Source organism: Panthera onca, chromosome F2 (genome assembly GCF_046562875.1).
Source record: "Panthera onca isolate mPanOnc1 chromosome F2, mPanOnc1 haplotype 2, whole genome shotgun sequence".
Taxonomy (NCBI): domain Eukaryota; kingdom Metazoa; phylum Chordata; class Mammalia; order Carnivora; family Felidae; genus Panthera; species Panthera onca.
The window spans coordinates 44,639,244-44,652,107 of record NC_138356.1 but is presented as its reverse complement, the minus strand read 5'-3'; the positions used below and the strand labels follow the sequence as shown (position 1 = coordinate 44,652,107).

Below are 12,864 nucleotides of genomic sequence, written 5' to 3'. Positions count from 1 at the left end.
TACAGTTGGAGAAATAAGCAGAAAAGGCTGAGCATCTCATGCACTGTCAAAGGAAGTCACAGCCAAGTTTTCTAACCTCCAGCCACCAAACAGCACATTGGCCAACTCACGCAGGACACGGCTCTCTGGCCGTCGCGGGGAGGGGACCCTGGAACCACAGGGCTGGCAGATGGCCGGGAGCAGGAAGAGACACCACTGCCGCTTACCAACATGAAGCCCAGGCGGGACCACAGGCTGGCGGCTTTCCGTCCTGTCACCTCCAGAACCGGGGAGGCAAACCTCGGTAGGCATCTTCACTCAGTCCCATCTGGGCAAACCTCCCTCGCCCAGGGGACAGTCTTCCAAAGGCCCAGTGCCCAGTGCCGGCCTCTCTGGCTGGATGTTTACGCTAGTTCTTACCATGAGAATTGTCACAGTCACTGCACGGTGTTTGCCTTTTTGCGCTGACGTATTTCACTTAGCAAAATGGCCTCGGGGTTCATTCATGGTGCAGTGTGTCAGAATTTCCTTCTTTTTTAAGGCTGAGTAATATCTCATTGTATGCATATACCGCATTTTGTTTATCCGTTCATCTGTTGATTGATCCATGGATTGCTTCTCCGCCTTGGCTGTTGTCAATAAGGCTGCTGTGAACATGAATATACGAGTCCCTCATAGTGAAGTATCTGCTTTCAATTCTTTCGGATTTATATCAGAAGTATAACATTGCTGAATCATATGATAATTCTCTTTTTTTTTTACGTTTATTTATTCTGAGAGAGAGTGAGAGACAGACAGAATCCCCAGCAAGTTCCGTGCTGTCAGCACAGAGCACGATGTGGGGCTCGAACTCACAAACCTCGAGGTCATGACCTGAGCTGAAATCAAGACTCAGACGCTTGCCTGAGACACCCAGGCGCCCCTCATGTGGTAATTCTATTTTTACTTTTGTGAGAAGGCACCATACCATTTTCTGAACCAGTTATTATGTAACAGCTAATAGCAGTAGAAGGATTAGCGAAAGCAACCACCCTGCAAAGCCCTATCAGCACCCACGCGTCTTTCTCATGTAACTCATGGATCTGGGCTCAGATCCCGACAGAGAACCTGCACTTGCTTGTACTCAACGTTGCTGTCATAATTAACCTTTCCAAACTGTGCTCCTCTCACAGATGAGACTCCTGAGTTGAGCTGAGGAAAGGGAACTTGTCATGGGCAACAAAGAGTCAGGACTCAAGAGACTTGAACCCTGGCAGCCACGCTCCCATCTGCCTCAGGGAGGTGCGGTTCCGAGCCGGGGTTAGAACTGGAGCTTGTGCAGCTGTATTGCCCAGGTCATGCCCCCGAAATGCTCTTTGCCTCAGTTTTTCATCTAGAAAATGGGTCTAATGGCACTGACCTGGGGATTTAAGGATTAAGTGAGGTGACTGTCTTAGTCTGCTCTGACTGCCATAACAAAATGCCATAGACGGGGTGACTTAAACAACAGAAATGTATTTCGTATGGTTCTGGAGACGAGACGTCCCAAATCAAGGTGTCAGTAAGGGAGCTGTCATTCTGAGGCCTGTCCTCTTGGCTCATAGGTGGCTGTCATCTCACCATGTGCTCACATGACCTCTTCTCTGTGCAAGCTTGGAGAGAGTGCAGGCTCTCTGAGGTTTCTTCTTAGAAGGACACTAACCCCATGTTGGGGGCCCCACCCACATGACCTCATCTAAGCCTAACCACCTCCCAAAGGCCCCATGTCCACACTGGGGTTGGGGGAGTGGGAGAGTTAAGAGCTTTGACATAGGAATTGGGGGGGTGGGGCAACATGCATTCCATCCATAACAGTATCTTACAAGGAGGTGTCCCTGTGTGCCAGGCCCAGTGCTGAGTGCTTCACCCCCATTATCTCACACTGCCCTCATCACTGCCCAGCAGGGCTGCCCAAGGCAGGAGACTTTTGCTGCTAACCGCACAGGCTCAGAAACCAACCGCCGGACAAAGGGTAAGCGCTCAACCAGTACTTCCCATTACTTGCTCTGCTTTGCAGATAAGGAAACTGAGCCTAAGAAGTTGGCAGAGGTGGGGAGCTGGGCCCTGGATCCAGGCTGCTTGACTCCAGGCTCCCTGTGGAAGGCACTTCGTATGCTTCCTGGTGCAAGGTAAGTACTCAGTGACGGAGGTACTGGCCACTGATGACAATCATGATGTCTCCTTCTAGTTCAGGCAGCTGCGCTGGCCGCGGTTGCCTGGGTGTGGAGAGCAGACCCCACAGGGACAAGCACCTGTCCCCGAGGCCACACCCACCTCCCCACACTGTTGTCTCGGCCTCTGATCCTTCCCCACTCCCGTTAGCCACGGCCCAACTGCAAGATGCAGCTTCCCATACTGCCCTGGTGCTGATGTGGGGGCTTCTGACGGTCACAGGAAGTCAAATGTCACAGCACGCAGAGCCGCCGTGGCATGGCTCCAGCTCCTTCCCGCCCTTCCCGTGGACTTGCCTTCGAGAGCCAGCTGCACCCTGCGGTGCTTGCGGGAGCTACCGTGCGCAGGGGCCTGTGCTCTTCCCACGTCAGAGGGTTGAGTTGTACCCATGCTCCTGAGCCTGGTCTGAAGACTCCCGGAATCGCTTCGCAATCCCCCTCTCCCCACACACACACACACACACACACACACCCTTCAGCACCGTCTCCCACCTTCCACTTTGTCTTACAGTTATTAAAATGCATGTGTTGTCTTTCTTGCCAAACTGCAAGCTCCCTGCAGGCAGAAACCAAGAGGACTCCGTGTTCTGAGTGCCCAGACAGGTGCCAAACCCCAGCCGTCTCTCCAAGAATGCTGATCAAACTGGAGCGAACTGTCAGAGTGAAATCCAAAGCTCCCAGGGAATCTCATTATCTCCTGAGCGGGGCCAGAAATGCCCGCGTGAAAGAAAGTCTTTGTGTCCCAGACACTCGCTCCAGGCCTCCCCCAAGAGGGTGGGAGAGATCAGTCAACACCGAGGGCTTAAAACCTCTGCTTTTTTTTCTCTTTTCCCTTTTAGGGCATGTTTATTGTTATAATTGGCCCAAATATTTTAATTCCCACAAAGATGTGTCACCTCCAATCTCGGCAATGTCAAAATGTCATCGAGTAACCTCCCTAAAGTTCCTTTGAACCTCTGTGTCAGCCAACTCCCCCAGGAGGGCGCAGCACAAAGCCCGGTGAGGGTGAGGCGGTAGGTGTATTCCCCCACCTGCTTCTCCCGCTTCTATATATATGCAAACTCGTTCCGAGAAATAAAACAACTGTCTCTGGTGCTCAAGCTAAATCTTGCAAAGATTATGTCTTGCTGCTCTCTATAAACCGCCCGAGAACTGCTTGTCTCCAGAACTATTATCCTCAGAAACAGAAAGAACATTAACATCTCTCCACGTCATCCTTGCTTTTGCCTGCTGCTCTTCGAGCTTTCCTCCACAGCAGCATTTTGCTTTCAGCCCTAAGCATCATACTTTGCTAAATAATGGTGCGGGGAAAAAATCTTTTTTAAGAAACACAGCCCTTTTAATTTCCCAGCCTGCGGATTTGTTTTACACACGTCCTTTCTCTCTAGTTTTTGGACACGTGGTATGGTGCAAGCTCTCTGCGTCTATGGTGGCGTTTCATTTTTAGTACTTGTGTTGGAGCATGACTCATAGGTGTGTGCACTCACGTATGTGTATCTTTACGTGGATGCGTGTGCATTTGTGTAGATGTATGTGTATATAAGCACACGTGTGTGTGGTTTTGCGGCAGTGTTTGACCCAATATGCGTGTTAAGTTTCTCAGCCAGCCCTGCTTTTATGTTGGGACAACATGGCTAGTTTTGGCCACTGAATCGTGAACAGAGGTTAACTTGGGGGCCAGGACAATCCATGTGCCTGTGTGGTGGCAGCCGTTATGAACCTAACATTTGCGTCCCCCCTCCAAATTCCTATGTTGAAGCCCTAACCCCTAATGCGATGGTATTTGCAGGTGGGGCTTTTGGATGGTGATAAGGGTTAGGTGAGGTCTTGGAGGGGGAGGTGAGGAGACAAGATGGGATTCGTGTATTTATAAGAAGAGAAAAGAGAGACCAGAACTGTCCTGCTCACTCGCTCTCTTCCATGGGCGGACACAGCCAGAAGACAACTATCTGCAAGCCAGGAAGAGCACCCTCACCAGGGACGGAATATGTTGGCACCTTGATCTTGGACTTCCCATCCTCTAGAACCGTGGAAAAAAAGCGCGTCTATTGTTTAAGCCCCCCTCCTCCCTCCGCCTGTGGTACTTTGTTATAGGAGCGGGAGCCGACTAAACCAGGTCTTGGAGAGTGTATTCTAAATGAAGTAGCTTCAAGGGGGAAAAGGCTGTCAAACTCACACCAGACTGTGAAGCAAGGTACAACTGCTGAGTGTGCTTAGCCGTTGAGATTTCAAGGTTCATCTCTTGCTGCAGCAAGCATCATCTCATCTATAAAACAGTGCAGATAATTATTGGGGCGCCTGGGTGGCTCGGGCAGTTGAGCATCGGACTTCAGCTTAGGTCACAATCTCGCGGTTTGTGAGTTCAAGCCCCGCCTTGGGCTCTGTGCTGACAGCTCAGAGCCTGGAACCTGCTTCAGATTCCCTCTCTCTCTCTGCTCCTCCCCTGCTTGCTCTCTCTCTCTCTCTCTCTCAATATAAACATTAAAAAATGAAAATTAAGAATTAAATCATAAAAAAATAAAATAGTGCAGATAATACCAAGCAAATAGTGCTGTTGTGTGGATTGAATTAGATAATAAGTGTTAAGAAGCCTGTGTGCCTTCTCTCTCAAGTAACTCAATTAAATTGAACGAGTACCTAATGAGCATCTTGCTTGTCTGGGACTGCACGAGGTGCTGGGGATCCAAGTCCAGGAGCTCTGCCCCCCGGGGGACATTTTAGTCTAACAGGACAGATGTGCAAACAGCTTTTTCACAATGTGATTAGATGCCCAGTTATAGGAGGGGACACAACAGAGGAGAGAGTAGTTAATTCTGGAGGAATCAGGAAAAGTGACACGAAAAGGGTTAGAATGAGCAGTGTTTTGAGAAAGAAATAGAGCTTGCCAGGTTCAGTGAGGCAGGGGTCTGCCCCAGGTGAGATAGGGTGTTGGGTATAAATGGTGAGCTGTGTTAGTAAGAAGGGCCCTTTTCTGGTCTCCAGAACATTCATCTCAGTCCTAAGATCCTCAGACTCCACTTTCGATTGGGGATGACCCACCCTCAGTGAGCAGCCAGGGGTGGATGAGGGAGAGAATGAAGTTTTTTTGGTCTTGGAAAAGAAAACACAAGTTTTCATTCTTTTTTAAGGCCATGACAAACGGTCCTTTCTTTGTATTCATTCTGAAGGGAGCGACATTGTCCTCCTCTGCCTTCCCAAAGAGACCGCGTGCTCCGAGGGGACAAAGATAGACCTGGTCATGCATGTCCCTGGGGTCCCCAAGGCCGGGGGCCCGGTCTGCATATAGAACTCCACAAGCACCCGTTGAATCCAAAGGAACATAGAGCTCGGCCAGTTCTCAGGCTGCAGCACTGAGCAACAAAACCGAACGCCTCTCCCTTGATGCTTTTTTGGGTCCCCCAAAGTCCCTCCATCCCAAGCAGTCCTGGCACTGAACTGAGGCTCCTCTCTGAGACCTATGGGGGCGCCTGTGTCGGTCCACGGCGCCACCCCGCGGCCATGCCTGGGAACTGCACGGACGGAGAAGCGCCCCGGGTCCCTGTCGCTGCGTCATCCTCTCCTGCCCACAGTTAGGAAAACCCGGGTCCTGGGCCGGTCATCCTCAGGCCCACTCTCTTCCCCTGTGAAGTCCCTGAAATTGGATAGGCACTGCTTTGACCACGGTTATTTTGATCTTGATAGCTTAAGCCCTGTTTTCCAAGACACTGAAGAAGGAGTCGCTGTGAGAACCCAAATGGTATGTGAGACACAGGGACAAAGACAGGGTGTGGCGAACCCTCACCAAAGAGCATGTTGGGTAAGGACGCTGACAGATGTGGGTTTGATCCCAACGAGTGGCGTGACCCTGGCAGTTCCCTCACCTCACTGAACCTCAGTCTCCCTCTCTATAAAATGGGGATGATAAAACTCATAGAATCGCCACGAGGATCTAAAGATATAATCCATGCCAAATAAGCCAAGGCTCTGTGAGAGGTACACAGCAAGTGCTCAATAAGACACTTGGGCTTCTATGGCTCCTCTGAGTCTCACTTCAAGATAACGAGGTAGAGGGGTGCCTGGGTGGCTCAATCAGTTACGCATGATTCTTGGTTTCAGCTCAGGTCATGATCTCACGGTTTGTGAGTTTGAGTCCCGTGCCGGCAAAGCCTGCTTGGGATTCTCTCTCTCTCCCTCTCTCTCTCCCACTCACATGCTCTCTCACTCTCTCTCAAAATAAATAAATAAACTTTAAAAAAAGAGAGCAAGGTAGGTAACAATTGTATTTCCATTTTTATTGACAAGAACACTGAGTTTGCTTAAGGACCTGCCCGTTGCCTTTCAGCCAAGAAGTGACAGGAGTTGAAGGAAGCATTCTAGGTGGCACCTTGAGAGGAGAAACGCGCAGGGCAGAACCGCTGAAGAAAAGTTGGGATGGCTGCAAGGAAGAAAGAGGAGATGCAGAACTTGAATCCAGCATGGCAACGTGCTCTCTTCCTTCAGGGATTTGAGACTCGTCCGGAAAAAAATCCGTATTCAAAAGTTGGTCTTGAAAGCACCTGGCCCCGTCAGGAGACCTGGGTTCTTGGTCCCAGCTCTGCTACGGGGCAGCTGTGTGACTAGGGGATCTTCCTTCTCAGCAGCATTGGGCGGGGGGGGGGGGGGGGGGGGGGGGCGTCGAAGAAGGCACCTGCCTGCTCAGGGCCCCTCATCTCTCACCGCATCACTCAAGTCTGTGCCTCATCCAGGCGCCCTGTAGGAAAGCAGCCCAACGTTCACCCTGCGACGTCCATGGGCAGGGTGCCACCATTTGCCTTCAGAAACCTCCGGGAAGGAGGAAGCAAGGACATAGAACTCTGGCCTAGGGGGTGACAGATGGAAAGAATAACTCTTGACTCAATCACATGAACGGGAGATTAACATTAATCCTTGCCGGGACTGAGTAACTGCCCAAGGAGGCCCACACGAGCCGCCGAGGGAGCAGCAGGCTCAGAGTGATGCAGGCTGGGGAGCCAGGCCCGCTGATTTATGGGCAACATTCAAAAAGTTAAATGAGCAGAGGCTTTGGAGACCAACACGGGGCAGAGCGGGAGGAGAGGCCAATGCTTGGTGACGACCTCTCTGGATTCAGAAAAAGAATGCTGCATAGTGTACCCACTTCTTTCTAGGTGAAGGGGTGGCTGTGTGTGTGTGTGTGTGTGTTTTCATGTTTTGCTTTTGGCTGATGTTTTAAATACGAGCAGGCCAACTGGGAGATGTAATCACAGGCCTTTCATAACTGCCTAACGATGGCAAGATGAATGGTTTGGGTGGTGCTGGAGTCATAAATAACAGCAGCATATCAGGGCAAAATTAAACAGCAAGAAAAGCGAATGAAATAAATCTCCTGGGACTCAGGACCATCTTTTCCTAGGAAAACATCAGGATGAGAAAGCTTGATTCCTATGCCAGACCAAGAGCCAAAATCCCCAACACCCTTCACATGGCACCACAGCAACACGTCATTGACCTTGAAGTGCTTAAGGACAAGTCCACGCCTGATTCATGTTTGCATCTAACCCCTCCGGTGCCCGGCACAGAACAGGAGACACGTTGTGCCCAAATGGATGGGGGATGGGTGGAAGGACCGCATGGCATGCTGTTGTGAACTCAGACTTGAAGTCAGCTGATCTATGCCCAAACCCCGACTCTGTGTCTTTCCAGCAAATTATCAAGCCTCTCTAAACCTCAGTTTCCTTGTCTGCAAAAATGGTGATAATGATAAAAGTGTGGTTGCAAATACTAAATGGAATATTGCACATGAAGCCTAGTATATGGTGGGTTCTTAGTGTTCCCTCTTTAGCATTACTAATGGCTGAATGAAATAACTGGGAACTAAAACTCCATTCCACAGGCCAAACCGGTAGAACCAATTTTTTTCACACCTCAGGGAGATAAAGGCTAAGGAACCATGGATGACTATGATGAGGGAGGTGTCATGCTGGGGTTTGGGGGCTCCCTTAGCCACCCCTGCTCTTGGCCTGACTCTTGGTTACCACACCCCCCACCTCCCACCGTCCCTTCCCCTTTGACTTAGGGAAGAATCTACAGATTTAGACTGGGAACACGGCGGACACCCAGCCCACAGCTAGCCTCATCTCTGGCCTCTGGGAAGGGCGGGGAGGGGGAGAGCCCTCTGTGATGATGCCTGCCCAGGAAAAACAAAACCCCAAATTCCAACCGTCATTGTCCCCGTACTGAAGGCCTGCTTCTCTTTGGCCACCACTTCCTTCCCGACAGGGAGTACCCAGCCCAGGTATGGTCACTTGTAAGAGTGCCAAGCTGTGTGGGGAGCCAAGCTCTGCCCTTGGTAAGAAGCAGTTCCTACTTTTCCAAAGGGACAGCCCTATAGGCTAGTGACAGGCAGAAAACAATGATGCATCATGGAATTTTATGACATGAGGTATTATTTTGCATGAGAGCCCAAGTTCCAGGAAGACCTTCTGAGGAAATCTTTTTCAGTCTGGAGACTCTTGTAGCCTCTCAGCCTGGTGGGGTGCCCTGAGGGCTTCGACCTCCCTCCTCTCACCTCCCAGTGCTGGGCGCTCTGAGGGCCAGTTAGTGCCAAGCCCACTCGGCTCTTCTCCTCTTGTGAGGGGGGGCACCACCACAGACGCCCGAGCCACGGCTCCCCGGGCAAAGGCTTGGAGTGCTTCCTCGAGACCACTCAGGCTTGTGTGGGCATGATGTAGGGGGACAGGAATGACTCGGGGCCATCCAAGATGCCGGATGAGACCAAATGCAAACAGACGCTCTGACCTCTCTCTGTGACGCTTCAGGCTCCATCTCTCAACAGGGAGTCAGGTCTTGGCATCTCAGACAAATCCATCCAGAGCCTAATGGCTGAGGGGCCGTCCCAGATGCCACCGGAGCATCCCCAAAGTGTGAGGTCGTGGGAGCTCGCGGGGCCTGGCAAAGTACCCGGACATTACTTAAATGCTGGAAGAAACACAAGCTCCCAACCAGAATATTTAGCAACCAGAAACTAGGTCTCACTATTAAAACAAGCAAACAAGCAAACATTTAGGCCTTACGAATGCCTAACACCCAGAAAGAGTGGCATTCACATTTGTGAAAAGTCAGCATCAAAAATACCAGAATCTCAGGATTGGCAAAAACCCAAAGATGCCCATCCTGGTGATTCTCAAGCCCGATCCCATGAATGGTCTGTGTTGGAATCATGCAGGGTGCTTAATAAAAATGACAGACTTGGGGGCCATACCGCAGACGCTCAGAAATTTCTTTCAGCAAGCTCCCCAGATGCTTTTGATGATCACCAGGTCCGGAAGCCACAGACTCAGTCCACTGCTCCTGCAACTTTTCTGTGACCACGAATCCCTGTTAGCAGTCTTATTCAAGTGCAGACCTGTTTCAGGTCTGGGGTGCAGCCTGAGATCCTGCCCTTCTAATGCTGCGGGTCTCAGGACCGCCCTGTAAGAGGCAGGACTATTCCCCAACCTCCTCCACTTTACTGAGGAAACCGATCAACATGAGGGGGTGAGGGCTGGGAGTGGGGGTGATGAAGTGGGCAGGGGGTGAGCACAAGGAAGTTGCAGGCCTCGCTGGGCAAGAATGCTGGGAAAGCCAGCCCTGGAGGAGCCCACAGAACATCTCCCGACAACAGTGTCAGGGCTTGTGCCCTAATGACTGTTGCAGGCACACAGTGGCAAATATTCAGAACCATGCCGGGTAGTGCCCGCAAACAGGAGAATCAAGCTCCTTGCCCAGATCCAGTCTGAGGGCTCGCAGAAGCCCGACCGTAACTGTCCCTCCCCCGCCCCGCTTTGGCAAGATCAACTTTACATCTATATGCCAACTGCTGGTACTTATTCCAGAGTGCTCATCAGGCACCCCTGACATTTCCTCCCACGCTCCCCATGCATGTGTGCGCACGCGCGCACACACACACATACACACACACACACACACACCCCTCTTGGCTCCTCACAAGTCACAATGGGAAATAGCCACCCCACCTCCTGAGAGCTCTGGGCTAGACATCTTTTCTCCCGGCTCACATTCCCTCGGCACACTTCTTGTCCAGCTCTAGCTGCAGCAACCTGCGGGGCACAGGTGTGGCCCAACAGCACCTTGTCTTAGCTGCACCTCTTGTTTCTGTCCTAGGGGCTTCTTGCTGGCCTTCCATGGGATGCCCACAGAGCAGACTCAGCTATTCTAGCACCTGTACAAACCCGGAGGGGCAAGGAAAGGAACGCTCCCCGGGACAACCCTTGACCAGCAGGACTGAAAGCTGGGAACTGAAGACTGCCTTCTCTCTCGTGGACAATTCAGAGGCGCGTAAGCCCACAGGCAACCGGCTAAACGATGCACGCTTGGATCAGCTTCCACTCCTTCCTCCTGCACTCTGCCAGTCTCCACATTTCTGTCCCCTTAGGTCACTTCCTAAAATAAACACCCCGCAGGTAAGCTGTTCCAGGCTCTGCTTTTGAGAAACACCAAGCTCACGCATGCCTCAAGTAGTAGCGGCTGAATCCTGCAGAGCAAGGGAAGAGGAAGCCGGAGACTTCAGAGAGGGCCCACGGTGACCCAGAACATTTGAGACTCCCTGAAGCCAGCGGCCCTGCCTGAGGATCACCCAGCTGTGCAGGATTGTGCATAGAACAAATTATGTTGTGTCCAAAAAATAAATTTAAGATCCTCCGTGAGATGCTGGAAACAAGAAGGAAAGCTAAAGAAATGAGGCTTGTTTAGCCTGGAGAAGAGAAAGCAAAACTCCCTTCCTAGAAGGTCTGGCTCTCAATATCAGCAGACATAAGTCAGGAGGAGGGGAGATAGGCTTAAGCTGGGGCTGAAGGGGGAGTTCAACCACCTTATGGTGCCAAGGGAGCATCCTTGAAGGAATGAGCTCCCTGTCATTGGAGGCATTCGGCTTGTGATGGGGTGGGGGGGGGGGGGTACTTCCCAGGGATAACGTGGAAGGGATTCATTTTTGAGATATGCAAATTGTTTCTTATCTAGGACCCTCTTTAAAAATCACAGAGACTTTTCAAACTAGGATTTTAAGAGTATGGATCTGCCCCAAAAGAAAGAATATTGATTGATCTGTAACTTCATTACCCCCCGCCCCCCTTTACACAATGACATACACGACTGAATTGTATTTTAGTTGTTTTTGCCCAGCAGGCTGCTTTCTCATGAGGTCTTGGCACCACCTAGTGGCTCTTTAGTCCATTGCAACATATGCCTCGGATAAAACAGTATCTTACAATTTACTATCAACATGCTTTGATTAACGCAGCAACTCAACAAAAATATACTAAATACAAGGCACGGGTTAGGGGCTCAGCTAGAGCCTGGGGTGCAAGAGTGATCAAATAACACATGGTCTCCCCGTGAGGCTCACAGCGTAATAAACAAGTAAACAACCAAAGAATGTTGTGGTATCATCAAGAAATAAACCCCTTCTGTGATAGAAAATAATGTAGGCAGGGGGAAGCCTCTCTGAGAAATATGAAATCGATTTGGAAGGGTGGATAAAAGGGGACAGGGGTGCAGAAACTGGGAGGAGAGGGGAAGGAACGTTCCATGAACACAGAGCACAGGGCATCCAAGTCCTGGAGTCACCAAGAGCTTGGTTATTCAAGGAACCAAAAAACAAGCCATTGGAGGGAAGAACAAGGAAAGTTCTATGTTTATAAACATTTCCTTGGTGAAAGCACGCAGATGGTCAGCACGGTTCTTCCAGAACCGTACCTGGTTAAATTTTAACTTTAAAGAAGCGGGAAAGGGAAGATGCCATTACGTGAACTTGGCTGTTTCCTCAGGTCCAGCAGGATCCTACCCAGGGCCATCAGTGTTAGCTGTGCCCCCCACTCAAGACAGCCTACATCTGCTCCTACCCTGCACGGTTCCGCGTTACTGACAGGCTTCTGTGTCCTTGCCTAATTACACTGGAACCTCATATTAAAAGTCTAGAACTGGTTCTCAACCCTGGCTGCCAAGTCACCTCTGGGAGCTCTTAAGAATCCCAGACACTGGGTCACAGCCCTCACCAGTTAAATCAGCATCTCTGGGAGGTGGGCCCCAGGCCCCAGGGCTTGGAAAGCTCCCCAAGTGATTCCAGGTGCAGCCAAGTTTGAGAACTGATGATCTGGAAGGATACTCACCCAGAGAAAATATTTTATACTCCCAAATAGTGAAGGTTATACATGTAATGAGCCAGGTTGTTTTCTCTTTCAAAACCAGGCCTTCTCCCCAGGTGGAAGTCCCCACTCAGGGCCACCCGGCCCTCTCATTAAGTTCCCACCTAGCTGCTTCACAGTGCAGTCGACAGACCTGTGAGCTGGGCCTGCTAAAGGCACAAGAGTGGTGAGGTTCATTCACACCTTCCCAAGGTGCAGGGGCTCCAAAGAGCCAGACGTCCTGCCACCACAGCCTCAGCCCAAGTCACATCAGAACAGCCTTGGGGCTTTAAAGAAATACCACTGCTTGGGCCCAACCCGAGACTGCTTTCTGGAGGAAGAGGCCTGGGCTGTCCGGTGATTCTAACGTGCAGCCAGGACTGAAAGCCACGGTTGTCAAAGAGACCCGTGCTACTGACTTCTGGAGAGAACGGCAGTGGCCAGAACCGCTGTGTAACTGGGGGTGGCGCTCTGAGTAACCCGCAGTTGCTGGTCTTTGTTATCTTCTATTACCTGCTAAGCAGCCCAGTCCCGACCAA

General features: G+C 51.0%; 1 protein-coding gene across 1 annotated transcript in view; it reads left to right on the top strand.

The window, feature by feature from the left end:
- RIDA (reactive intermediate imine deaminase A) overlaps window positions 1–12,864 on the top strand; it is a 113,254-nt gene that overhangs the window by 51,258 nt on the left and 49,132 nt on the right. The gene's annotated exons all lie outside the window — the stretch shown is intronic.